The 27,911-nt window shown below is 38.5% G+C and overlaps 1 protein-coding gene and 1 long non-coding RNA gene across 3 annotated transcripts in view; one reads left to right on the top strand and one right to left on the bottom strand.

Annotated features, from left to right (window-relative positions):
- Positions 1-24,138, top strand: part of LOC119230724 (uncharacterized) — a 71,288-nt gene extending 47,150 nt beyond the window's left edge. For both annotated transcript variants that reach the window (XR_005121799.2, XR_008551867.1), the window contains one exon: positions 23,810-24,138. This is a non-coding gene — a long non-coding RNA (uncharacterized LOC119230724). The remainder of the gene's footprint in view (positions 1-23,809) is intronic.
- The window catches only part of SYNPR (synaptoporin), a 315,247-nt gene that overhangs the window by 162,208 nt on the left and 125,128 nt on the right, over positions 1-27,911 (bottom strand). The gene's annotated exons all lie outside the window — the stretch shown is intronic.

Raw genomic sequence — 27,911 nt, 5'->3', positions numbered from 1 at the left:
GCTGGGACTAGAACCCAGTCCCTGGGACTTCTAAGCTACAGTTTCATATGGCTTACAATTGGGAGAGTTATCAGAGTTCATCAAAGGACAGAAATCTGCTGAGACTCTTGTTCTAAGTACTAACTTTTCTTCCCAAGGCTGGCCTCGACCTCATCCTAGTCGATATGTGCTTATACTCTGGGGAAATGATTCATGTGAATACATCTTTTATTCTTCACTGAGAACCTGTCTTTTGAACTATAACCAAAGCATCTAACTTTTAGACAAGTTGAAATATACCATGAAACGGTTTGTCTCACATATCAATATACACAGCTCAGTGTTAGCATTAGAAAGAAAAGCAGTAAATAAAATCAAGGTAAGAGATTCTGTTAAATTTTATTGCCTCCTTGGGGTTTTGTAATACATTTTTGGAGATAAAGGACGTATTGCTTTATGTAACTCATCCTTTCAAAAAAAATAGCATTCGACATTTTTTGTCTTCCAAATTTGAGGCTTGGTAGCACACTCTTCTTTCATGCACTTTCTTCAAGAAATGCAGCCATCACTATAGATACAGTCAAAGAGCATATTTACTGTTGTAGACTTTGGAGGTTAGATAGGGCTTTAGAGTTATTTAAAAAATATTTTAAAATTAATTTGGATGTTGAATTCAAGCTCAAAGCAACTTAGATTTTTAGGGAGAAATAGAAAAATTCTACCCCAAGTCAATTGTCTTTAGTTTTAAGCTTCATATGTCTTAGTAAAGAAACTCATGATATAAGGCTGAATTTTGAAAAGACAAGGTTTTGTTCCCACTTATAGGCATGCGACCTTGAAAGTAACTCAACTTCTTTCAGTCATAACATCTTTATTATGCAATGGGGACAATTATAGCACACTTTTCTTTAACACTAAACATTTATCATATGCCAAGATATGTTAAGGACTGCTTGAATTATTTTTTTTAGTACTTATAATAACTTCATGATGTAGGTGCTGTTATTATTCCCATTTTACAAATGCAAAATACTGAGGCTCAGAATGGTTAAGTAACTTGCTCAGATCACACAGATAGTAAGGGACAACAAGTAGTAAGGGACAAAGACTGAAATTGAACCCAGGCAGGCTGATTCCTGATTCTAAATTGGTAGCAACTATACTGCAGTGGATACACAATTATGAGGTTCCTTGAAGGATCATACAAAATACTCTCTGACAGATGCTTGGAAATGTGCTTGGCTTATTATGAGAGCTCAAAACTAGTGATTCTAATGTCATTATTAGCAAAGGAGCACTATAAGGAATATACTTACATGAGGAGCTCTCTGCTACGATCATAAGCAACTTTCACTCATTCATTATTTGCCTTTATTGATTACTAGCACATTCACAGAAATATAAAACATAAAGTATACCAATGTCATAATTCCAATGGCCACTCTTTTGGTGAAGACTGTATCCTTCCAGACTGTTCTCTATAAAAATGAGCATTTATTTCTCCTCTGACCAAAAATGGATTACTCTCTATACAGGGTTTAATATTCCTCTCCTTCCCCCAAAGATTACACATAAGCATTTTCCCTATTCCATGTACTATTCTGATGGCACAACACTTCAGAGATTACATTGATACCAAAGGCAGAAAAGGATATGACAAAAAAAATAAAATTATAGACCAACATCCCTGATGAGCATAGATGTGAAAATCTTCAAACAAAATCTTAGCACACTGTGCAGGGGAGCGTGTTCCTGTATCGCCATTTTGCAGCAGGGACCTTCCTTGCTGGAGACTGTGTGAACCCAGCAGAAGGCTCACCGAGGAGACAGAGGTAAGCTGGGAGGCTTGCCCATGCTGGGCGCCTTCTAGCCTGCAGTTCCAGCCCAGAGAGGAGCAGCACCCACCACTGGGGCAGATCAGGCGTGCAGGGGAGCGCGTCCCCGGCACCGGCATTTTGCAGCAGGGACCTTTCTTGCTGGAGACTGTGTGAACCCAGCAGAAGGCTCACCGAGGAGACAGAGGTTAAGCTGGGAGGCTTGCCCATGCTGGGCGCCTTCTAGCCTGCAGTTCCATCCCAGAGGGGAGCAGCACCCACCGCTGGGGCAGACCGGGCGTGCAGGGGAGCGTGTTCCCGTATCGCCATTTTGCAGCAGGGACCTTCCTTGCTGGAGACTGTGTGAACCCAGCAGAAGGCTCACCGAGGAGACAGAGGTAAGCTGGGAGGCTTGCCCATGCTGGGCGCCTTCTAGCCTGCAGTTCCAGCGCAGAGAGGAGCAGCACCCACCACTGGGGCAGATCAGGAGTGCAGGGGAGCACGTCCCCGGCACCGGCATTTTGCAGCAGGGACCTTTCTTGCTGGTGACTGTGTGAACCCAGCAGAAGGCTCACTGAGGAGACAGAGGTTAAGCTGGGAGGCTTGCCCACGCCGGGCAACTTCTAGCCTGCAGTTCCAGCCCAGAGGGGAGCAGCACCCACCGCTGGGGCAGACCAGGTGTGCAGGGGAGCGCGTTCCCGCATCACCATTTTGCAGCAGGGACCTTTCTTGCTGGAGACTGTGTGAACCCAGCAGAAGGCTCACCGAGGAGACAGAGGTAAGCTGGGAGGCTTGCCCATGCTGGGCGCCTTCTAGCCTGCAGTTCCAGCCCAGAGGGGAGCAGCACCCACCGCTGGGGCAGACCGGGCGTGCAGGGGAGTGTGTTCCCGCATCGCCATTTTGCAGCAGGGACCTTCCTTGCTGGAGACTGTGTGAACCCAGCAGAAGGCTCACCGAGGAGACAGAGCAGGGACCTTTCTTTGCTGGAGACTTGTGAACCCAGCAGAAGTTCCCCAGAGGAGACAGTGGTGAGCTGGGAAGGTCGCCCAAGATGCCGGCCAGTACCAGCAACACAGTGTCACAAGGAATACGGCAAATTAGAAAACAGGCAGTAGGGAGTAGAAAAACCACATGCAACCCAGCAACTCCTCAGCAAAAAAGCACACCGCAAAAAGAAAACCATCTACCAGATTGCAACGACAGTAACTTGGAAGAACTTCTGAGCCTTCCAGATAGAGAATTTAAAATTGCTGTGATTAAAAAACTGACAGAAGTCATAAAGGAAAACAATGATAAGGGGAAAATAATTAATGACCAGAAGAATGAAATTGAGTCCCTAAAGAGGGAAGTAAAAGAAATGCAGGAGATCAAAGAATTAATGGAGACGCTAAAGAACTCTGGGAAAAGCAATGAAAGCAGAATAGATGAAATGGAAGAATGAATAAGTACTCTTGAAGACACAGAAATAAAAAGAACTAAAACAGAAAAGGAAGGAGAAGTACGAAGGAAAAAGACCGAAGAAAGACTTCGGGAACTATCTGACTCCATGAGGAAAGGAAATATAAGAGTTATAGGAATCCCAGAAGGAGAGGAGAGAGAAGTAGGAACAGAGAAAATATTCATGGATATAATTGAAGAGAACTTCCCAAATGCGAAGAAGGATCTGAAAATTGATATACAAGAAGCAAGAAGAACACCAAACTTCCATGACAAAAGGAAAAATACAGCAAGACACATAATAGTAAAGCTCCCAAGAATCCAAGACAAGGAAAAAATAATGAAACTAACAAGAGGGAAGAAACAGATAACATTCAAAGGGAAACCAATCAGATTGACATCAGACTTCTCTGAAGAAACACTACGGGCAAGGAGAGAGTGGAGGGACATAGTCAACAGACTCCAAGAAAACAGATGCCAACCAAGAATACTCTATCCCGCAAAGCTCTCCTTCCTCTTTGAAGAAAGAATATGGACCTTCCCAGATAAACAGAAACTCCGGAATTTTATTACGACTAAACCCCCACTCCAAAAAATACTACAAGGAGTCATAAAGCCAAAACCTCAGAGGGATGAATAACAACAAAAGAAGGCCAAAGGAAGTTATTAAAAGAATAAATAAATAAAACCAAAGGAAAGACAAACACAATGGCAAATACAGATGCTAACATATCAATACTAACTCTAAATGTAAATGGACTAAACTCTCCAATAAAAAGACACAGAGTTGCAGGCTGGATTAAGAAACAAAACCCAACCTTTTGCTGTCTCCAGGAAACACATTTAGCTGCAAAAGATAAAAATAGACTCAAAGTTAAAGGATGGAAAACAATTCTACAAGCAAATGGACCAAAAAAGAAGGCAGGAACAGCTATACTCATATCAGATAAAACAGATTTCAAACTTAAAAAGATAAAAAGAGACCCCAGTGGTCATTACATTATGATCAAGGGGACAATACTTCAAGAAGAAATAACACTCATTAACATATATTCACCAAACGAAGGAGCACCAAAATATATCAGACAACTATTGGCATCTCTGAAAACAGACATCAGAGAAAACACATACGTGGTGGGAGACTTCAACATACCACTATCAACAATGGATAGATCAACAAGACAAAAAATAAGTAAAGACACTAAAGCTCTAAATAAGGATCTAGAGTGCTTGGGCTTAACAGACATATATAGAACACTAAACCCAAAAAAATCTGAGTATACATTTTTCTCAAGCGCACACGGATCATTCTCTAGGATCGATCATATACTGGGGCACAAGACAAACATCAACAGATACACCAAGATTGAAATCATACCAACCATCTTTTCTGACCATAAAGGCATCAAACTAGAAATAAACCATAAAAAGAAGGCAAGGTACTCTCCTACCTCGTGGAGATTGAAACCCACACTACTGGAAGACCACTGGACTAACGAGGAGATAAAAGAAGAAATTAAAAAATTCTTTGAATTGAATGACAAGGAGGACACCAATTTCCTAAATGTATGGGATGCAACAAAAGCAGTAATAAGAGGAAAATATATAGCAATAGAAGCTCACATCAAGAAACAAGAAAGAACTCAAAGAAACAACCTAATCTCGAAGCTCAAAGATCTAGAAAAAGAACAACAAAAAAACCCCAAAACCAGTAGAAGAAAAGAAATAATAAAAACCAAAGCAGAAATAAATGAAATCGAAACTAAAAAAACAATCCAAAAGATCAATGAAACCAAGAGCTGGTTCTTTGAAAAAATAAATAAAATAGATAAACCCCTAGCCAGGCTCACAAGGGCAAAAAGGGAGAAAGCACAAATTAATAGGATAATAAATGAAAGAGGAGAAATCACAACGGACACAGCAGAAATCAAAAGAATAATTAATAACTACTATGAACAATTATATGGAAACAAGTTCAACAATCTAGAGGAGATGGACAAATTCCTAAAACTCTACAATTATCCAAAGCTAGATAAAGAAGAAATAGAACACCTAAACAGACTAATTACAATTAGTGAAATTGAAATGGTAATCAAAAACCTCCCCAAAAACAAAAGCCCAGGACCTGATGGATTTACAAATGAATTCTACCAAACATTCAAAGACGAATTGGTGCCTATCCTTCACAAACTCTTCCAAAAAATTGAGAAGGAAGGGACAATACCAAACACGTTCTATGAAGCCAACATTACACTAATACCAAAACCGAACAAGGACAAACAAAAAAAGAAAACTATAGGCCAATCTCCCTAATGAACACTGATGCAAAATCCTCAATAAAATTTTAGCTATCAGAATCCAACAGTGTATCCATAAGGTAATTCACCACGACCAAGTAGGATTCATTCCAGGGACACATTCGGTTTAACATCCGAAAATCAATCAACGTTATCCAACACATCAACAAAAAGAAATATAAAAACCATATGATAATATCAATAGATGCTGAGAAAGCTTTCGACAAAGTGCAACACCCATTCATGATAAAAGCCCTTGAAATTCTTGGGATACAAGGAATGTACCTCAACATCATAAAGGCCATATATGACAAGCCAACAGCCAATATCATTCTCAATGGTGAAAAGCTGAAAGCAATTCCATTAAGATCTGGAACAAGACATTGATGTCCACTTTCACCACTGCTTTTCAATATAATACTGGAAGTCCTAGCCAGAGCAATAAGACAAGAGAAAGACATCCAAGGAATCCAAATAGGAAAAGAAGAAGTCAAACTATCACTCTTTGCAGATGATATGATAATATACATAGAGAACCCCAAAAACTCCACAGAAAAACTAATTCAACTCATCAATCAGTTCAGTAAAGTGGCAGGATACAAAATCAACATGCAAAAGTCAGTAGCCTTCCTATATACAAACAATAAATCTGAAGAAGAAAAAATCAAAAAAAAAACATCCCTTTTATTATTGAAACAAAAAAAATCAAATATTTGGGAATAAATCTAACAAAAGAGGTAAAGGACCTATACAAAGAAAACTATAAAACACTGTTAAAAGAAATAGAAGAAGACACAAAGAAATGGAAAAACATCCCCTGCTCATGGATTGGGAGAATAAACATTATTAAAATGGCCATCCTACCAAAAGCAATCTACAGATTCAATGCTATTCCAATCAAAATTTCAATGTCATTCTTCAAAGAAATAGAACAATTATTGATGAAATTCATATGGAATCACAAAAAACCCCGAATAGCCAAAGCTCTCCTGAAAAAAAAAAGAAGGGAATGGAGGCATCACACTCCCAGACTTCAAACTCTACTACAAAGCCCTAATCATCAAAACTGCATGGTATTGGAACAAGAACAGACATACAGACCAATGGAATCGAATAGAAAATCCAGAAATAAACCCACAGGTTTATGGTCAACTAATCTTTGACAAAGGAGCAAAGACTATGCATTGGAGCAAAGAAAGTTTGTTCAATAAATGGTGCTGGGAAAACTGGGTCGCTACATGCAAAAGAATGAAGCTTGACCACTACCTCACACCATATACAAAAATCAACTCAAAATGGATTAAAGAACTAGACATAAGACCTGAAACCATAAAATACATAGAAGGAAATATAGGTGAAACACTACGTGATTTGCATATCAAAGACATCTTTACAGACACTTCACCCAAAGTAGTGATAGTGAAGGCAAAGATCAACGGCTGGGACTACATCAAATTAAAGAGCTTCTGCACAGCAAAAGAGACAATAACAAAAACAAAGAGAAACCCCACCAACTGGGAGAAAATTTTTGCACACAACACTAATGATAAAGGACTGATCACAAAAATCTGCAAAGAGCTGATGAGACTCAAGAACAACAAAGAAAATAATCCAGTCAAGAAATGGACAGAGGAGCTAAAAAGAAACTTCTCTGAACAGGAAATGCGAGTGGCCAACAGGCATATGAAAAAATGTTCAACATCACTTTCAATCAGGGAAATGCAAATCAAAACTACCATGAGATACCATCTTACACCAGTGAGAATGGCACATATTAAAAAAACTAGCAACAACAAATGTTGGCGAGGTTGTGGAGAAAAAGGAACTCTTCTGCACTGTTGGTGGGAGTGCAAACTGGTCCAACCACTATGGAGAGCTGTGTGGAGATTTCTGGACCTACTAAACATAGAGCTTCCACAGGATCCAGCAATTCCACTCCTAGGTATTTACCCAAAGAACACAGAAACATCATTTCCAAAGAACACCTGCACCCCTATGTTTATAGCAGCACTATTTACAATAGCTAAGCTTTGGAAACAGCCCAAATGCCCAAAAATAGATGACTGGATCAAGAAGATGTGGTACATATATACCATGGAATATTACTCAGCATTCAAAAAAGATAAACACATGCAATTTGCAGCAACATGGATGGCGCTGGAAGGGATCATGCTCAGTGAAATAAGCCAGAAAGAAAAAGAAAAATACCGGATGGTCTCACTCATAGCAGGAATCTAGAAAACTTAAATAAGGGACCAGGAAAATGAATAACTATAAGAAAGTGAAAATCAAAATCAACAAAAACTATGAACCAGAGACACTTTTTGGGGGGTGGGGGGTGGGAGGGGAGGGATTGGGTCAGAATGGGGGGATTGCAATTTTATGGGGAATATAAAAATAAAATTTATTAATTAAAAAAATAAAATAAAATTAATCTTATTAAAAAAAAATCTTAGCACACTAAATTTAAAAATACATTAACTGGATTGTATATCATGATCAATTGGGATTTATTCCAGATACGCAACAGTGGTTCAACATCTGTGAATCACTCTATGTAACTCACCACATCAACAAAAGGAAAGATTAAAGATCATATGATCATATCAATAGATGCAGAGAAAGCATTTGAAAAGATTCAACACACATTTATTATAATGTTGGTTTAAAAACAAACTGGTAGAGGTGCATGGGTGCCTTGGGGAAGGAGATTCTATGGGGACTCAATTTGAGAGGGTGGGGGGAAGCAAATATTGTCTAAAAATTTAAAAAATGATGTTAAAATAAAAAAATGAAAAAGAAAAACAAACGAGATCTGTAATATTCACCTGCAAGGTGAGTATTGTGTGAAAAATTTACACAGTGAGCTTGCTTCCTTTTTGGCTTCCCCTTAATTTAGCTAAAAGATAAGGATGACCATCACTACACACATTTTTTCCTTTGTGTTCTCTCTTCTCAATAAACTCAGGAAGAGTGGCAGAGAAAATTCTCCTAACTGAGCTTAAGGTCTAGTATAACATTAATATATTCCCCTCCCCAGAGTTGGGAAGAAAACGCTTCTGCCTAAGCATAATATCTACTATATATTACTAATATCCCCCCACTCTCAAGAGTGCCCTTTATTGTCAAAAGGGCTTTCTACTTTGTGTACATATTTTAATGTTTATTAACAAAATGATTACAAACCTGTTTACTAAAACTGTATATAGAGTACCATATATTAAAACCAGACAACTCAAGTTTTTTCTGATACATTTGTTACATATATTTGTCAATAGTGTATAGCAATATTTTTACATTTTTATCATATTATAAACTGTTATCATAATGAACAATCATTCCCCATCTACTTTCTTTAAACAACATTAGATTTTTGATATCTAAGTTGACATATACATATATAGTTTGTTTTTAAACACCTGTGTTTCATTCTTGAATATCCTCTGTCTACCTATTTTGCTGAAGATGACAATTAAGTTGTTTTTAATTTTTGTTACTGCAACAATGTACATGCACATTCAAGTGTTATTCTTGTGGTGATTTGTCCACAACACAAGTCTAGCAGTGAAATCCTAGGTATTAGGATATGACCATATTCAAGCTTTCTTCTCGGCCTGCCAAAATTCCTCTCCAGCTTACACACCTCTGCCCTAGCACTCTGTTTGTGGTTCCATTGTGCCACATAATTGCTTATACTTATTACTTTTAGACTTTCAATAATTTGCCAATCTGGATTGCATGCCTTTTTAAAGCATTGAGAGGATGAAAGCATTGAAAGGATGAAAACTCTTTTTCCCCTGATGGCTGAACATGATTTTTTCTTAATTTATAACTTTATTGAGGTATAATTGATGTATAATACATTAAACATATTTAATGGCTAGAATTTGATGGATTTTGAGAGAAGTATATACCCATAAAACCAGTCCCATAATCAAGATACTGAATATTTCTATCACCCCCAAGAGTTTCTTTGTACCACTTTGCAATTCATCTCTCTCTCAATGTCTGACCCGAGGTGTAGAAAACAGAATTCTACAGTCGCCCACAAGTTTCTCTCCCCCTGGTGCATGCATCTGTGTAACCCTCTTATCTTGACTGTGAATGGAACCATTGGATAGCTTGGGACAACACTCCAGTGAGTAGGTTGCATCGGTGAAGGGGTTTTGCAAAAATAAGTGACTCTAATTAGTTGTCTTACAGTCCCTGAACAAGTTGATTAATTTCAATTAATCAGAAGTGAGGTTACCCCAGATGGGTCTCATCTAATCATGCAAATCCTTTAAAAGAGGATCTAAAAGTCAGAGAAAGATGCCACCGAGATTTAAAAACACAGCAAAGACCACCTATTGGCCTTTAAGAACCACACTACTGTCTTGTACAGAGGGGCAGGTAACAGAAATTGACAAGTACCTATAGAGATTGGGGGTCTCATTCCTGCATCTGCAAGGAACTGACTTCTGCCAGCAACCAGACAGCTGGAAAGAGTGCCCACAGCCTCACAAGAGGCTCTGATGTGAGTCCAAGCAGTTAGTCCAGTGACGCTGCCCTATAGAAACTGAGGTAACAAATGTGCATTGCTACAGGTGCCTGAGTTTGTTATAATTTATCATACAGCAGTAGAAAAATAATATGCCAGGTAACTGACCTGTTTTCTTCACAGTTTAAGTTGCATTTTCTATATTTTTTAAATAAGTGAAATTAAGTACTAAATAATTTTATTTTGGTCTAAATTTTTTTCACTCAGCATAATTATTTTGAGATTCATCCATGCTATTGTATATTAGTGTTGGATTTCTTTCTTTTTCTTTTAATATTTATTTATTTATTTATACAAGCACTGGGTACAGTCAGAAGCGCGGGAGGGTGAGAGAATTCACCAGAGCCAGAGGGGAGAGCAGAGCAGGCAGACTGATGAAGTACACTGCTGAGGGGAGGCACCATGTGGGACCCTCGCCCGGTGGCCAGGGATAGAACTGGCGCTGCAGAGGCTGTGGGCAGCCTCGCAGCCCAGCGCTCAACCGCTGCGCCACCAGGGGAGGCCCAGTGCTGGTTTTCTTTCTATTCAACAGATGGATGTACCTCATTTTGTCTCTGTGAATGGACATTTAGGTGGTTTCCAGTTTTTTGGCAGTTCAAAGGAAGCTGCAAGTCTTTGTGTGGACATGTTTCATTTCTCTTATTTTAATTTGAATTTGCCTGATCACTAGCAGGATTGATTATCTTTTCACCTTTAATTGTCTACATGGGTGTCCTCTTCTGTGAATTGCCTCTAGACTCTTTCGCCTAATTTTTTATTAGGCTATTTGTATTTTTTCTTTTTGTTGGAGTTCTTTTCTATATTCTGAATAGAGCCTTTGTCTATTTCAATACATATTGAAAATGACTTCTGCAGTCATCCAGTCTTTTAAATTTGTTTGATATCCTTTGTCACACAAAATTTTAATTTAATAAAGCCTAATTATCTTTAAAAATAAGCTTTGCTTTTATTATTTGTTTAAGAAATGTCTCCCATACCTGAAGTTATAAAGACATTTTCCTAGGTTTTTGTTTCGTTCTTCCCCTATAAGTATTTAATCCTTTTGGAGTTTATTTTTGTACAGAGGGAAGCAGGAATATGATTCCTTTTTTTCCATAAAGAATGTCAATTTTCTTGACTCTACTGAAGTAGTTCATCCTTATTCCTCTGATTTTCAGCATTAGATTTAGCAACTCCCATATATGCACCAATCTATTTTTCAGTTTCCTATTTAGATGCAGTGGTGCATTTGGTTATTACTGAACCGTTACTATGTTGACTTAATTATATCTTTTCAGTAAGCCTTGTATGTGTTAGGACATTTCCTCCTCTTTTGTCTGCTCTCCCAGAATTACCTTCGCCTTTCCTGGATTTTCTCTAAAGATAAAGTTGCGAATAAATTTACCTGAAATATTTTAATACATTTTTTGTTAGAATTACATCGAGTGCATAGAGTAACTGGGGGTAATTTTACATCTTTACATTGTTGAGTCTTCTCACCCATGAGCATAGGATGCCTAAGACATTTTCTTGTCTTTTTTGTAGATGTCATAATGATCTTTTTTTTTTTTTTTTCAAATTTTCTCCCATAAAGATCTTGTACTTTGTTCATTAGATTTTTTTTTCCCCTAGGCAGATATTGTTGTAAAATTGTATGTAAATCATTATAGCTGTTTCCCTAGAAAAGTTATTATGGAAAGAAATTGGAATATTGCCAAGTGGACTACTTTCAACATGGAAAAGAAACCTGCTCCTATGAGCTACAGTGATATTTTCTCTCTTGTGTATTTAGAAAGTAGAGCTCACATGAGTGTTTCACGTGCCTTTCCTGGAAAATTACCTTCTACAGATTGTACTCAAGATACAGATAGTCTATGACCTCCCTGACTCCCTTTATGGTGGCAATACCTGGCACCAGACCACAGAGCCATCAGAAGTGAGAGCACCAAGGTTACTAGATCTTTCAATTTTTCAAAAAAAGCTGACAGTCTGCATGTTAATATAAAATTTTATGATTTTTTATGTATTGGCACGTAATTAAAAAAAAGTTATATGGGGTCAAGCTAAGTAGGCCTGAGTGCTGATTTTGCATAATTGCTACCAAATTTCAACCTCTGAAGTCACTCTGTAATCTAAGAATTTCAGTTTATGTCTTTTCTTGCATCACACTCCTTTAGCCCATGTGAGTAGATAGGGGAGTACAACATACCTGGGGCAGTCTTCTAGCTCTAACACATTATCACAGAGTGTGAACCAAAACACATACTAGATTCTTTCTAGCCTTACTTCAGTTTTCATAGTTACAGCTACTTTGAGGCCAAGGCAGGGAAGCAGTTAGCCCAGGTTGACACAATGACCTATAAGCAAGGCCAGGCCTAAATTCACATTCAGCAGGTTTACTGTTACTTACACTGACTTATGTGGCGAGACTTATGTGGCGAGACTGAGCATACAAATACAATATTTTTTCCTTAAGCATGTTTGATAGGTATTCTGTGTATGGGTTTCTATATGTGGCTATACATAAATACTCATGTTAAATAGAATGAAATACAACTTAAGGCCAACCATCATACTAGAGATAACATGTGAACTGAAATGGAATATCCAATGATTCAACAGAAAAGTCTCAGTGAAGATAAAGGCACATCCCAAACATTTCATTTTAGATCATTTTAAAAGATAAGTGAGCTGAATAAGTAGATGGATGTGTCTTCCATTGCTTTTTGAGAGTTACCTGTGTATCTTAGCAAATCAGGTAACTTTATTTTTTTTTTTATTAGATAATAAATTTTATTGTTATATTCCCCATACAATTGCAGCGCCCCCATTCTGACCCCAATCCCTCCCCTCCCGCCCCTGCTCCCTTAAAAGTGTCTCTGGTTCATAGTTTTTTGTTGATTTTGATTTTCACTTTCTTATAGTTATTCATTTTCCTGGTCCCTTATTTAAGTTTTCTAGATTCCTGCTATGAGTGAGACCATCCGGTATTTTTCTTTTTCTTTTTGGCTTATTTCGCTGAGCATGATCCCTTCCAGCGCCATCCATGTTGCTGCAAATTGCATGTGTTTATCTTTTTTGAATGCTGAGTAATATTCCATGGTATATATGTACCACATCTTCTTGATCCAGTCATCTATTTTTGGGCATTTGGGTTGTTTCCAAAGCTTAGCTATTGTAAACAGTGCTGCTATAAACATAGGGGTGCAGGTGTTCTTTGGAATTAATGTTTCTGTGTCCTTTGGGTAAATACCTAGGAGTGGAATTGCTGGATCATAGGGAAGCTCTATGTTTAGTAGGTCCAGAAATCTCCACACAGCTTTCCACAGTGGTTGGACCAGTTTGCACTCCCACCAACAGTGCAGAAGAGTTCCTTTTTCTCCACACCCTCGCCAACATTTGTTGTTGCTAGTTTTTTTAATATGTGCCATTCTCACTGGTGTAAGATGGTATCTCATGGTAGTTTTGATTTGCATTTCCCTGATGACAAGTGATGTTGAACATTTTTTCATATGTCTGTTGGCCATTTGCATTTCCTCTTCAGAGAAGTTTCTTTTTAGCTCTTCTGCCCATTTTTTGACTGGATTATTTTCTTTGTTGTTGTTGAGTCTCATCAGCTCTTTGCAGATTTTTGTGATCAGTCCTTTATCATTAGTGTTGGGTGCAAAAATGTTCTCCCAGTTGGTGGGGTTTCTCTTTGTTTTTGTTATTGTCTCTTTTGCTGTGCAGAAGCTCTTTAATTTGATGTAGTCCCAGCTGTTTATCTTCGCCTTCACTATCACTGCTTTGGGTGATGTGTCTGTAAAGATGTCTTTGATGTGCAAATCACGTAGTGTTTCGCCTATATTTCCTTCTATATATTTTATGGTTTCAGGTCTTATGTCTAATTCTTTAATCCATTTTGAGTTGATTTTTGTATATGGTGTGAGGTAGTGGTCAAGCTTCATTCTTTTGCATGTAGCGACCCAGTTTTCCCAGCACCATTTATTTTTTTTTTTTTTTTTTTTTTTTTTTTTTTTTTATAAATTTTATTGTTATATTCCCCATACAATTGCAGCGCCCCCATTCTGACCCCAATCCCTCCCCTCCCGCCCCCGCCCCCCTAAAAGTGTCTCTGGTTCATAGTTTTTTGTTGATTTTGATTTTCACTTTCTTATAGTTTTTCATTTTCCTGGTCCATTATTTAAGCTTTCTAGATTCCTGCTATGAGTGAGACCATCCGGTATTTTTCTTTTTCTTTTTGGCTTATTTCGCTGAGCATGATCCCTTCCAGCGCCATCCATGTTGCAGCAATTGCATGTGTTTATCTTTTTTGAATGCTGAGTAATATTCCATGGTATATATGTACCACATCTTCTTGATCCAGTCATCTATTTTTGGGCATTTGGGTTGTTTCCAAAGCTTAGCTATTGTAAACAGTGCTGCTATAAACATAGGGTGCAGGTGTTCTTTGGAATTGATGTTTCTGTGTCCTTGTGGGTAATACCTAGGAGTGGAATTGCTGGTCATATGGAAGCTCTATGTTTAGTAGGTCCAGAAATCTCCACACAGCTTTCCACAGTGGTTGGACCAGTTTGCACTCCCACCAACAGTGCAGAAGAGTTCCTTTTTCTCCACACCCTCGCCAACATTTGTTGTTGCTAGTTTTTTTTAATATGTGCCATTCTCACTGGTGTAAGATGGTATCTCATGGTAGTTTTGATTTGCATTTCCCTGATGACAAGTGATGTTGAACATTTTTTCATATGCCTGTTGGCCATTTGCATTTCCTCTTCAGAGAAGTTTCTTTTAAGCTCTTCTGCCCCATTTTTGACTGGATTATTTTCTTTGTTGTTGTTGAGTCTCATCAGCTCTTTGCAGATTTTTGTGATCAGTCCTTTATCATTAGTGTTGGGTGCAAAAATGTTCTCCCAGTTGGTGGGGTTTCTCTTTGTTTTGTTATTGTCTCTTTTGCTGTGCAAAAGCTCTTTAATTTGATATAGTCCCAGCTGTTTATCTTTGCCTTCACTATCACTGCTTTGGGTGATGTGTCTGTAAAGATGTCTTTGATGTGCAAATCACGTAGTGTTTCGCCTATATTTCCTTCTATATATTTTATGGTTTCAGGTCTTATGTCTAGTTCTTTAATCCATTTTGAGTTGATTTTTGTGTATGGTGTGAGGTGGTGGTCAAGCTTCATTCTTTTGCATGTAGCGACCCAGTTTTCCCAGCACCATTTATTGAACAAACTTTCTTTGCTCCAATGCATAGTCTTTGCTCCTTTGTCAAGATTAGTTGACCATAAATCTGTGGGTTTAATTTCTGGATTTTCTATTCGATTCCATTGGTCTGTATGTCTGTTCTTGTTCCAATACCATGCAGTTTTGATGATTATGGCTTTGTTATAGTTTGAAGTCTGGGAGTCTGATGCCTCCATTCCCTTCTTTTTTTTTCAGGAGAGCTTTGGCTATTCGGGGTTTTTTGTGATTCCATATGAATTTCATCAATAATTTTTCTATTTCTTTGAAGAATGACATTGAATTTTGATTGGAATAGCATTGAATCTGTATATTGCTTTTGGAAGATGGCCATTTTAATAATGTTTATTCTTCCAATCCATGAGCAGGGGATGTCTCTCCATTTCTTTGTGTCTTCTTCTATTTCTTTTAACAGTGTTTTATAGTTTTCTTTGTATAGGTCCTTTACCTCTTTTGTTAGATTTTATTCCCAAATATTTGATTTTTTTGTTTCAATAACAAAAGGGATGGTCTTCTCGATTTCTTCTTCTTCAGATTTATTGTTTGTGTATAGGAAGGCTACTGACTTTTGCGTGTTGATTTTGTATCCTGCCACTTTACTGAACTGATTGATGAGTTGAATTAGCTTTTCTGTGGAGTTTTTGGGGTTCTCTATGTATAATATCATATCGTCTGCAAATAGTGATAGTTTGACTTCTTCTTTTCCTATTTGGATTCCTTGGATGTCTTTCTCTTGTCTTATTGCCCTGGCTAGGACTTCCAGTATTATATTGAAAAGCAATGGTGAGAGTGGACATCCTTGTCTTGTTCCAGATCTTAATGGAATTGCTTTCAGCTTTTCACCATTGAGAATGATACTGGCTGTTGGCTTGTCATAGATGGCCTTTATGATGTTGAGGTATGTTCCTTGTATCCCAAGAACTTCAAGGGCTTTTATCATGAATGGGTGTTGCACTTTGTCGAAAGCTTTCTCAGCATCTATTGATATTATCATATGGTTTTTATATTTCTTTTTGTTGATGCCAGCACCATTTATTGAACAAACTTTCTTTGCTCCAATGCATAGTCTTTGCTCCTTTGTCAAAGATTAGTTGACCATAAATCTGTGGGTTTATTTCTGGATTTTCTATTCGATTCCATTGGTCTGTATGTCTGTTCTTGTTCCAATACCATGCAGTTTTGATGATTAGGGCTTTGTAGTAGAGTTTGAAGTCTGGGAGTGTGATGCCTCCATTCCCTTCTTTTTTTTCAGGAGAGCTTTGGCTATTCGGGGTTTTTTGTGATTCCATATGAATTTCATCAATAATTGTTCTATTTCTTTGAAGAATGACATTGAAATTTTGATTGGAATAGCATTGAATCTGTATATTGCTTTTGGAAGGATGGCCATTTTAATAATGTTTATTCTTCCAATCCATGAGCAGGGGATATCTCTCCATTTCTTTGTGTCTTCTTCTATTTCTTTTAACAGTGCTTTATAGTTTTCTTTGTATAGGTCCTTTACCTCTGTTGTTAGATATTCCCAAATATTTGATTTTTTTTGTTTCAATAACGAAAGGGATGGTTTTTTTGATTTCTTCTTCTTCAGATTTATTGTTTGTGTATAGGAAGGCTACTGACTTTTGCGTGTTGATTTTGTATCCTGCCACTTTACTGAACTGATTGATGAGTTGAATTAGCTTTTCTGTGGAGTTTTTGGGGTTCTCTATGTATAATATCATATCGTCTGCAAATAGTGATAGTTTGACTTCTTCTTTTCCTATTTGGATTCCTTGGATGTCTTTCTCTTGTCTTATTGCCCTGGCTAGGACTTCCAGTATTATATTGAAAAGCAGTGGTGAGAGTGGACATCCTTGTCTTGTTCCAGATCTTAATGGAATTGCTTTCAGCTTTTCACCATTGAGAATGATACTGGCTGTTGGCTTGTCATAGATGGCCTTTATGATGTTGAGGTATGTTCCTTGTATCCCAAGAACTTCAAGGGCTTTTATCATGAATGGGTGTTGCACTTTGTCGAAAGCTTTCTCAGCATCTATTGATATTATCATATGGTTTTTATATTTCTTTTTGTTGATGTGTTGGATAACGTTGATTGATTTTCGGATGTTAAACCATCCTTGTGTCCCTGGAATGAATCCTACTTGGTCGTGGTGAATTATCTTATGGATACATTGTTGGATTCTGATGGCTAAAATTTTATTGAGGACTTTTGCATCAGTGTTCATTAGGGAGATTGGCCTGTAGTTTTCCTTTTTTGTGTTGTCCTTGTTCGGTTTTGGTATTAGTGTAATGTTGGCTTCATAGAACGTGTTTGGTATTGTCCCTTCCTACTCAATTTTTTGGAAGAGTTTGTGAAGGATAGGCACTAATTCGTCTCTGAATGTTTGGTAGAATTCATTTGTAAATCCATCAGGTCCTAGGCTTTTGTTTTTGGGGAGGTTTTTGATTACCATTTCAATTTCGCTAATTGTAATTGGTCTGTTTAGGTGTTCTATTTCTTCTTTATCTAGCTTTGGGTGATTGTAGAGTTGTAGGAATTTGTCAATCTCCTCTAGATTGTTAAACTTGTTTCCATATAACTGTTCATAGTAGTTACTGATTATTCTTTTGATTTCTGCTGTGTCCGTTGTGATTTCTCCTCTTTCATTGATGATCCTGTTTATTTGTGCTTTCTCCCTTTTTTCCTTTGTGAGCCTGGCTAGGGTTTGTCTATTTTATTGATTTTTTCAAAGAACCAGCTCTTGGTTTCATTGATCTTTTGGATTGTTTTTTTAGTTTCAATTTCATTTATTTCTGCTTTGGTTTTTATTATTTCTTTTCTTCTACTGGTTCTGGGGTTTTTTTGTTGTTCTTTTTCTAGATCTTTGAGCTTCGAGATTAGGTTGTTTCTTTGAGTTCTTTCTTGTTTCTTGATGTGAGCTTCTATTGCTATATATTTTCCTCTTATTACTGCTTTTGCTGCATCCCATGCATTTAGGATATTGGTGTCCTCCTTGTCGTTCAATTCAAAAAATTTTTTAATTTCTTCTTTCATCTCCTCATTAGTCCAGTGGTCTTCCAGTAGTGTGGTTTTTAATCTCCATGAGGTAGGAAAGTTCCTTGCCTTCTTTTTATGGTTTATTTCTAGTTTGATGCCTTCATGGTCAGAAAAGATGGTTGATATGATTTCAATCTTGGTGTATCTGTTGATGTTTGTCTTGTGCCCCAGTATGTGATCGATCCTGGAGAATGATCCGTGTGCGCTTGAGAAAAATGTGTACTCTGTTTTTTTGGGGTTTAGTGTTCTATAGATGTCTGTTAAGCCCAGTTGCTCTAGGTCCTTATTTAGAGCTTTGGTTTCTTTACTTATTTTTTGTCTTGTTGATCTATCCATTGTTGATAGTGGTGTGTTGAAGTCTCCCACCACGTATGTGTTTTCTCTGATGTCTGTTTTCAGAGAGGACAGCAGTTGTCTGATATATTTTGGTGCTCCTTCGTTTGGTGAGTATATGTTAATGAGTGTTATTTCTTCTTGAAGTATTGTCCCCTTGATCATAATGTAGTGACCATTGAGGTCTCTTTTTATCTTTTTGAGTTTGAAATCTGTTTTATCTGATATAAGTATAGCTGTTCCTGCTTTCTTTTTTGGTCCATTTGCTTGTAGGATTGTTTTCCATCCTTTAACTTTGAGCCTATTTTTATCTTTTGTAGCTAAATGTGTTTCCTGGAGACAGCAAAAGGTTGGGTTTTGTTTCTTAATCCAGGCTGCAACTCTGTGTCTTTTTATTGAAGAGTTTAGTCCATTTACATTTAGAGTTAATATTGATATGTTAACATCTGTATTTGCCATTGTGTTTGTCTTTCCTTTGATTTTATTTATTTATTCTTTTAATAACTTTTTTTTTTTTGGCCTTCTTTCATTGTTATTCGTCCCTCTGAGGTTCTGGCTTTAGGACTCCTTGTAGTATTTTTTGGAGTGGGGGTTTAGTTGCAATGAAATTCCGGAGTTTCTGTTTGTCTGGGAAAGTCCATATTCTTTCTTCAAAGAGGAAGGAGAGCTTTGTGGGATAGAGTATTCTTGGTTGGCATCTGTTTTCTTGGAGTCTGTTGACTATGTCCCTCCACTCTCTCCTTGCCCGTAGTGTTTCTTCGGAGAAGTCTGATGTCAGCCTGATTGGCTTTCCTTTGAATGTTATCTGTTTCTTCCCTCTCGCCAGCTTCATTATTTTTTCCTTGTCCTGGATTCTTGGGAGCTTTACTATTATGTGTCTTGCTGTATTTTTCCTTTCGTCGTGGAAGTTTGGTGTTCTTCTTGCTTCTTGTATATCAATTTTCAGCTCCTCCTTCACATTTGGGAAGTTCTCTTCAATTATCTCTTTGAATATTTTCTCTGTTCCTACTTCTCTCTCCTCTCCTTCTGTATTCCTATAACTCTTATATTTCCTTTCCTCATGGAGTCAGATAGTTCCCGAAGTCTTTCTTCATTCTTTTTCCTTCATACTTCTCTTTCCTTTTCTGTTTTGGTTCTTTTTATTTCTGTGTCTTCAAGAGTACTTATTCGTTCTTCCATTTCATCAATTCTGCTTTCATTGCTTTTCCCAGAATTCTTTAGTTCTTCCATTAATTCTTTGATCTCCTGCATTTCTTTTACTTCCCTCTTTAGGGACTCAATTTCATTCTTCTGATCATTGATTATTTTTCCCTTATCATTGTTTTCCTTTATGACTTCTGTCAGTTTTTTAATCACGGCAATTTTAAATTCTCTTTCTGGAAGGCTCAGAAGTTCTTCCAAGTTACTGTCGTTGCCATCTGGGGGCTGGTTTTCTTTTTGTGGTGTGCTTTTTCTCTGGAGAGTTGCTAGGTTGCGTGTGGTTCTTCTCCTCCCTACTGTCTGTTTTCTAATTTGCCGTATGCGTTGGGACACTGTGTAGTTGGGACTGGCCGGCATCTTGGGTGGGCTTCTCTGCTCCCCCCTGGTTCCTCCAGGAGTCATCTGTCAGTTTCAAGCAGTCTTTACTGGAGAAAGGTCCCTGTTCTAAAATGCCGATATGGGGACACACTCCCCTGTGCGCCTGGTCTGCCCCGGCGGTGGGTTCCTGCTCCCCCTCTGGGCTTGGACTGCAGGCCAGAGGGGGTCTGGCGTGGGCGAACTTCCCCCGCTCACCTCTGGCTCCTGAGGAAGCCTTCTGCAGGTAGTCTTTACTGAAGAAATGTCCCTATTCTATAATGGTGATGTGGGACACACTCCCTGCGCGTCCGGTCTCAGGCACACTCTTCTGCGCGCTTGGTCTGCCCCGGCTGTGGGTGCTCGCTCTCCCTGTGGGCTCAGACTACTTGTTCGGAAGGGGCCCGGCGTGGGCTAACTCCCCAGCTGGCCACTAGCTCCTTCAGGAGCCTGTGCTGGCTTCAAGTCGCTAGGTGGCGCCAGAGATCTCTCCTGGAGCCCTTGGGGAGCTGATTTTCCACCCAGTGGGACAGGGAGCAGAGCAGGGATGGTAGGGTACACCTCAACGGCTTTGGGGTGCTGTGTCTGCCTTGTGCCCCACCGTCGTGGGGAACCCACGCCCCTAATTTCGTGCCCCGGGTCTCAGTTCCAAAGCCCTCAGTTCCAGGACGCGGGCTGTAGCCCAGATCAGTGGTGCGGGAATGGCGCCTTTTGAATCCCGCTCCCGTGCCTGGGCGCCTGGTTCCTGCTCACTCCGGGAGGGCCTCCGAGCGTCTCCCCGCAAGCCTAGGTCGTCTCCCCGCAAGCCTAGGTCGCAGGCGCGGGGACCTGGGCAGCTGCGATCCGATCCGCGCAATCCGCGCCGCTTTCCCCGCACAATCCCGCTCCGAGTCTGTTTTTCCGGCGCGCTGCTTTCCGCGCAGGCTTACCGGGCGGCTGGGGCTGTGTGCTGGTGCTGGTCTCCTCCTGGGCGGGGCTCTCTTCAATGGCGCCCGGAGCTCACCTCCGCGGCGGATCCTGCGGGGGTTCTCCACAGCTCCCGTTCACAGGGTGGGGTGGCTGCAATAGTTCCTTTCCACTCACAGTCCCACTTGCTGCGTCCTTTGTTCTTGTTGGCAGTTTTAGTTTGTTGTTTTCCTCCTCTCTGCTGGTCGGAGAGTCCGAATCAGGTAACTTTAAAGGACTTTGAAAACCATGAAACTTCATTTCACAATGGCTGGCAACAAGATTCACCAACAATCCTTCAGAGATTAGAATTTTCCCTAATGGAATTGCAAAGTGATCCAAATTAGCTGTGTTGCAACCTTGCTGCAGCAAAAGATCATTGATACTTTTAATCTCTTGAGGACATTGCCTAGATCTAAAGATTATTATTATAGTTAATAATATAACTTGATTAGAAGGATGCTTGTAGAACACAGTCTTAATTATTTTTGTTTATAACTTATACCAGTGGCTGGAAAACTATGGCCAATGGGCCAATCAGACCTACCAGCAAATGTTTTAGTACATTTTTATTGGAATATAAACATGTCCATTTGTTTACAACTGTCTGTGGCTGCTTTTGTGCTACAACAGCAGAGTTGAGTAATGACAGAGATGCTGTGGCCTACAAAGCTTCATATGTCTACCACCAGTCTTTTACCGAAAAAGTTTTTCATATATGTCCATCAAATATTTCACTCATTAAAAAAAATCCTTTTAAAATGTAGAAAAAAAATCCTTATCGTATTTGTTTTCAGGTAGTAGTTGTCAGTCTCTGATCTAGACAGTAAAACAATGACTCAGACTCAGATTTGAAGGATTTGCCTTTATATCCATGGTGTAAATACTCCTGGCATGACCACTTTCAGCATGCATTGTTGAATGCAGTATGGGAAGAGATATGTATGCCATTTCACGGAGATAATACAAGAACAAGAGCACCTAATAGTAAGATACAGAAAAATAATTAGAAAATGGTGAGTCTGAAGTGTTTATTATTCTTTTTTTAGTTGAACTTATTCAATTGTAAGTTTATACAATTTAATTCTTAATAAAGGCCATCATTCAGAATGGGAAATTTTGCCCTTCTTAGTGATGAAAGGAAAATACAAAATATTTTACTACCATACTGTAAGTTAGAAAATGGTAAATTTCAAAATATACACATAGCCTTGAGGGGAAGACTTAAGCATGAACATGTGGGCTAATAAACCTCATAGCCTGTGCAAATGCTGGATTGTAATTAGGATACATCTAAGTTGAAAAGTTGTAGGTTGTACAGTCAGTCAGCAATCAAGCTCACATATTCTTCACCCTCCAAATAAATCTTCTTTGAGTCTCAAGGTAAATAAACTCAGTAGCAGGTGGATTTGATCTTGATTATATCAAAATATTTAGTGGATAAATTTACACGTCTTTTCATTAATGGTGGTTGGCTTTGGAAGTTTTTGTGCTCAGGTTGCATATTCACAATATTTCAGAACTGTGATAATGAAGAGACAGGGATAGATGTTTTTGCTACATTGTTGGCACCTACTATCGTTGTTCCCATTATGAAGAACAAATCAAAGGGGATTGTGTTTGTTGGGCAAAGTCTCTTTTTATATTTCTTCAAATTCAATAGACTTGGAACCCAGGCTGAGGTGAAGCATTCACAGCCTAATAAAACTGCAAAGAGCAAAAAATTCATCAGATGGGTCTCAATTATGCGTGGGTTTTAAAAAAAGATATTTGACATTTTACATTTTTAAGAAAAAGAAACACAAAACTAATTACTGTCAACTGTATTTTAAGTTTTCAGCTATCCAGCCAGAAGAAAGCTGTTATTAAACCACTGCAAGGCTCCTTTGCTTTCCTTCCCACTTCAGAATCATTATTTTATTCACAATATTGACTTCATAATAGAAGCTGTCAATCAAGATACCCAACTCACTCACTGGAAAAGAAACAACTGAGGGTCCTGTTTTTATTTAAATATATATATATTTCCTCCCAGGATTTCTTATTCTCACTTGCAGTTGTTAGTAAGAACATAAATGGAGAATCACCTTACTTGATGATACTGCACCACCTTATAAAAGATCATTTCTTTGGCGAATATTTAACTAATCCCCCATTCTCTTTTCATAACACTTGAAACTTTAGCATCTAGGCAGCATGGAAAACACAGTTGGTGGGGGAATCTTTCTTCTCAGTCTCTCTTCCCTGAGCAGCAATCACCATTAGCGGGACTGCCAGAAACTTCCACCTAACAACAAACACAGCAATAGTTCATAGTGATTTCAATAGGGTAAGCCAAAAACATCCACAGCATAGCCATTCAAAGTTTTAGCTGAGCATAGGCATTCTCTGCTAAGTGGTACTTGGGGCTTTATTTTTACCAAGGGTCATATCTTGATTTTTGTCCTCATCACCAGTGTTAACAATGGAGAATAAAATACCTTTAGTTTAATTAGCAAAATATCAATTTCTCTTGTACTTTATTTGTGGATCAAATAAGACATTACATAAGCCTCCAGGGACTCCTCCTTAGAATTAATTGTTCTTTAATTATTTACTCATTATTTAAATTAAGACCAACCAAGTCTAAATTTTTACCTCAATGTTCTCATTGACAGCTACCCTCTGAGACTTTGGCACATGATACCAGAAAGAGGAAAGATCTCTAGAGTCAAGTCACCTACAGTCAAGACATGGTGAATCATGAAATGTAACAGAAGATAACGTACTTCAATTAATGAGAGATTAGAGACACACTGTACCTCTTTCCAAATTTGCTTTGTAATAGAAAAATGGTTACTTAATGCAGAAGGTTATTTTGTGGATTCTAACAAGTGAGCAAGTCAAGCCACCTTGTGATCATTATCTAATTTAACCATGAAAAGGATAAAGTATAATAGTACATTGATTTGTAGCATTTCGCAACTGACATTCTTCAAATGAGATGTGATATGAACACTTGGAACCCTAAAGGTACTAAGAAATATAAAATCCACTGACTAAAACGTTGCATTTAGCAAGTCTGAATATTGAATGCAGATAGCAATTTTGGATATAGGATATGGATCTCTTATTAGAACCATCTAACATGAATCCAGCAGAGTTATCTTCAGGAAACAAATCTGATTCCATTTTACCACTGCAAGAAATGCTTCAGCCATACCTAGTAATCATTAAGTTAGAGTTCAAAATGTCTATAGGATTGCTGATACCTGGTTTCTGCCTGACTTTCTAATTTCACCTACTATTTCTGAGTCTCCCATTCCCTTACTTCAACCATGTTTAACATTGGTGGTTTCTTAAGAACAATGCACTATTGGGACCTCCCTGGTGCAGGGTTAAGTCTCATAGCTATCAGGCTATCCCCAGCCACTTCAACATGAGCTCAATTCCCCAGCCTGCCTGGGAGGTGACCCACGTGGTGCAGCAGACCTCTCCTGTCTTGTCTGCTGCTCCCCTCGCAGTGTATTTCAGAAGATCTACCTGTTTTGCTCCCCACTTTGTCTCTGGTGAATCATCTCACCCTCTGCAACTCTGGTCTACACCCCAGTTCTTGTATGCATAAATAAAATAAATCTTTAAAATATAATTGATTTAAAAAAAACCACAATGCATGCAGCATGCAGCATACAGCATGCAGCTCACTCCTATATCTCTACCCGAAGATAACCCTTCCAAAATGTGTCTTTTTCAATGACTCCATACATATATCCATTATGTAAAAAAATATATTTTTTGAGCTGCAAGCAGAAAGGAGTTTATGGGGTTGCACAAGTCAGGAGTGAGTTAAAATCTTCGTGAACAAAATCACAAGGCTCCTTCACTTGAAATGGGTTTTTGATTTTACAGGGAAGTTATACATATTCATAGGGATATTCGTGGAGAGCATACATCTATTATTTATATTTTATTATGTTTGTGCATTGAATCTTCTATTTCTCAATTACACTATAAGCACCTTTAGGTTAGCGGCCCCTTCTTGAATCTGTGACCCAGAGCTTAGCGTAAGATACATACTCAATAAAATCACATTGAATAAATGAATGGATGTACCAAACTTGGGTTTTTCCATTTTGATTTGGTTAAATCCAAGCTTCAAAATATATTTTCTTTTAATAGAATCTCCAGAGCAAAACTCCCCCTGGACCTTTAGAACCTCATATCCAACAATCCACTTACCATCTTCACTCGACTGTAATAATCTCAGCTGGTACAGGACTAAAGATATTATCCCCACTCTTTTGATGCCCAACCTGATGTTATTTCAATCATTCTTGCATAAGTTCCTAAAATCAGAGAGTTAGAGTCACCACATATTCCATATCTAACTCAAGGCGAACCTCATTGATTTTCCTCTTTTCTATCTCTCCTGCTAATGTCGCCTGATCTTCAACCCATTCGTGCCCAGACTAATGCAGTAGCCCCCTAATTCACTTTCATTTAATTATAATCAGTTTTCCCATTACAGTAAACTATTGATATTATGCCTGTTCATCCACTGCCAAACTTGTTTATCACAAGAATATATCGCAATATATGCTCTGTAAGAAGTTGTTGAAATGACTGAATGAACTCATCTAAGAGGACTTGGGCTGCTATCCAAACCAATTTGTTCAAGGTGGACCACCTTCTTTTCAGCCCTTACCTCCTCTGATATCAAATGCTCAAGACTTTAATTCTCCACCCACCCACACACCTTTAAATTAGCCGTTTGCAGTTCTCTTTCCTGGCTCAAAATCTTTCTGACTCAGCTTCCACGTTGCATCAGTTGAGGTTCTTATTTGCAAGAAGCAGAAGCTGACTGTGGCTGATTAAGCAGAAAACAAGTTCATTAAAGGATAGTGGGTAGATCACTGAATTATTGGGAGGTTTAGAGAACTGGGCTTAAAGCCAAATTTCCAGGAATAATGCCCCAAATCATGTTCCAAAACTATCCTGATGAGAAGACTACTGCTCTCTCCAGCACTGGTACTATCAAATGAGTTACTTTTAATACTGCAGCCTCATTATAGATACTACACATGTTCCAGGCACTCAGCTCTGCCATCACTATTTCCCTTAAGCGAGGGACCTCTCCTGTCCTTCACCAGCTAAACAGATTCCATGGTGAGCCTTTTCTCTCCAATTTCTCATTTCTGAACTGACATCTTGAGGGGATTAATGGTCATATGCCCATGTTCTAGGTGCAATGAGACTGAGGGTTTTCAGGCTTGCATTTGGGGGAGGTGGGCCCATCAAATATAAAAATCCTGCAGATATGATATAGCCAGAAAAAATGACCAATGCCCACCCTTTATATAATGGCCAAAACCTTGGCATTGTTTTCAGCCTCTCTTTGGTGGTGAACCTCAATTTGCTTTGCTAATCACAGTTGAACTGACAACTCATAAGAAATTAATCCTGCTATGCTATATGAGATCTATCAGACGCAGAACCTGAAAGATTTTTAAGTCCAACTGTAAACTATTCTAGAAATTTCTATTTGAAATTGTTGAATGCAGTATTTCAGTGAACAAACTCTGGAATCCATGGTCTGAATTTGAAACCTGACTACATCATTTAAATCTAGATAACTTAAATAAGAGACCAGGAAAAAGAATAACTATAAGAAAGTAAAAATCAAAATCAACAAACAACTATGAACCAGAGACACTCTATGGGGGGTGGGGGAGGGAAAGGAGGGATTGGGGTCAAAATAAGGGGGTTGCAATTGTATGGGGAATATAAAAATAAAATTTAAATTAAAAAAAATAATAATTAAGGTCATGACTTCAGTGGACAAATTACCAGAGGCTCTAGAGATACGAATCATAACTCACTTTGCCAGGACCTAGCCTATATCTGGCACACAACAGATATTCAATAATTATTTGCTAAATAAATATACAAAGAAGTGATTGCATAAATGAGTGACTTCTGTATTAATCAAGATGAGCAAGGTTAAGCTGTGTAAACAAACAACCAACATCAAAGTATTAGTTCTTGCATGTTACTACCTGCCCATTAAGTGATGAACGGGACACTGTTCCCTGTCATAGTTATTCCAAGATACAAGCAGATTGAATTTCTACTATCTGGAACATGAATGAGGCATTGGGAAAGAGAGTATGGTGGATTGTGTACTGGCTCCTAGGTGCTTCTACGGAAGTAACAGATATCTCTTTTACTCATATTTTATAAGTATATTTATAGGGGTAGAGTATTTTTTAATTTATTTTATTTTTTTAAAGATTTATTTATTTATACAAGAACTAGGGTACAGGCCAGATGTGCGGGAGGGTGAGAGGATTCACCAGAGACAGAGCGGGGAACAGAACAGGCAGACTGACCGAAGTACACTGCTGAGGGGAACAGAGGGTGAGACAGGCGAGGTCTGCCGTGTCATGTGGGTTGCTCTGCAGCCGGCGGGGATCGAACCAGCACTGTGGAGGCTGTGGACAGCTTCACAGCACTGCTCTCAACTGCCTGTGCCACCAGGGAGGCCCAAGGTAGAGTATTTTTTAAAGGGGGAGCTGTAAACACATTATGAATAGCACAAGTGAGGGCCTCAACTTTTCAGTATTTCAGTTTTCTCAGCTGTAAAATAAGACAATACTAGTATCTACCTCATAGGGCTGTGAAGACTAATGAGACACAGAGTTAAAAACTCAATATATATATAAGGAATAATATTTCAACTTTGGAAATTCATAAGGAGATTATGATATGAAGAATTAGAGT

The sequence above is a fragment of the Talpa occidentalis genome, unplaced genomic scaffold (genome assembly GCF_014898055.3).
Source record: "Talpa occidentalis isolate TD23 unplaced genomic scaffold, MPIMG_talOcc4v2.1 talOcc4.10, whole genome shotgun sequence".
NCBI classification, from domain to species: Eukaryota; Metazoa; Chordata; class Mammalia; order Eulipotyphla; family Talpidae; genus Talpa; species Talpa occidentalis.
The sequence above is the reverse complement of the archived record's forward strand: the minus strand, read 5'-3'. Positions and strand labels throughout refer to the sequence as shown.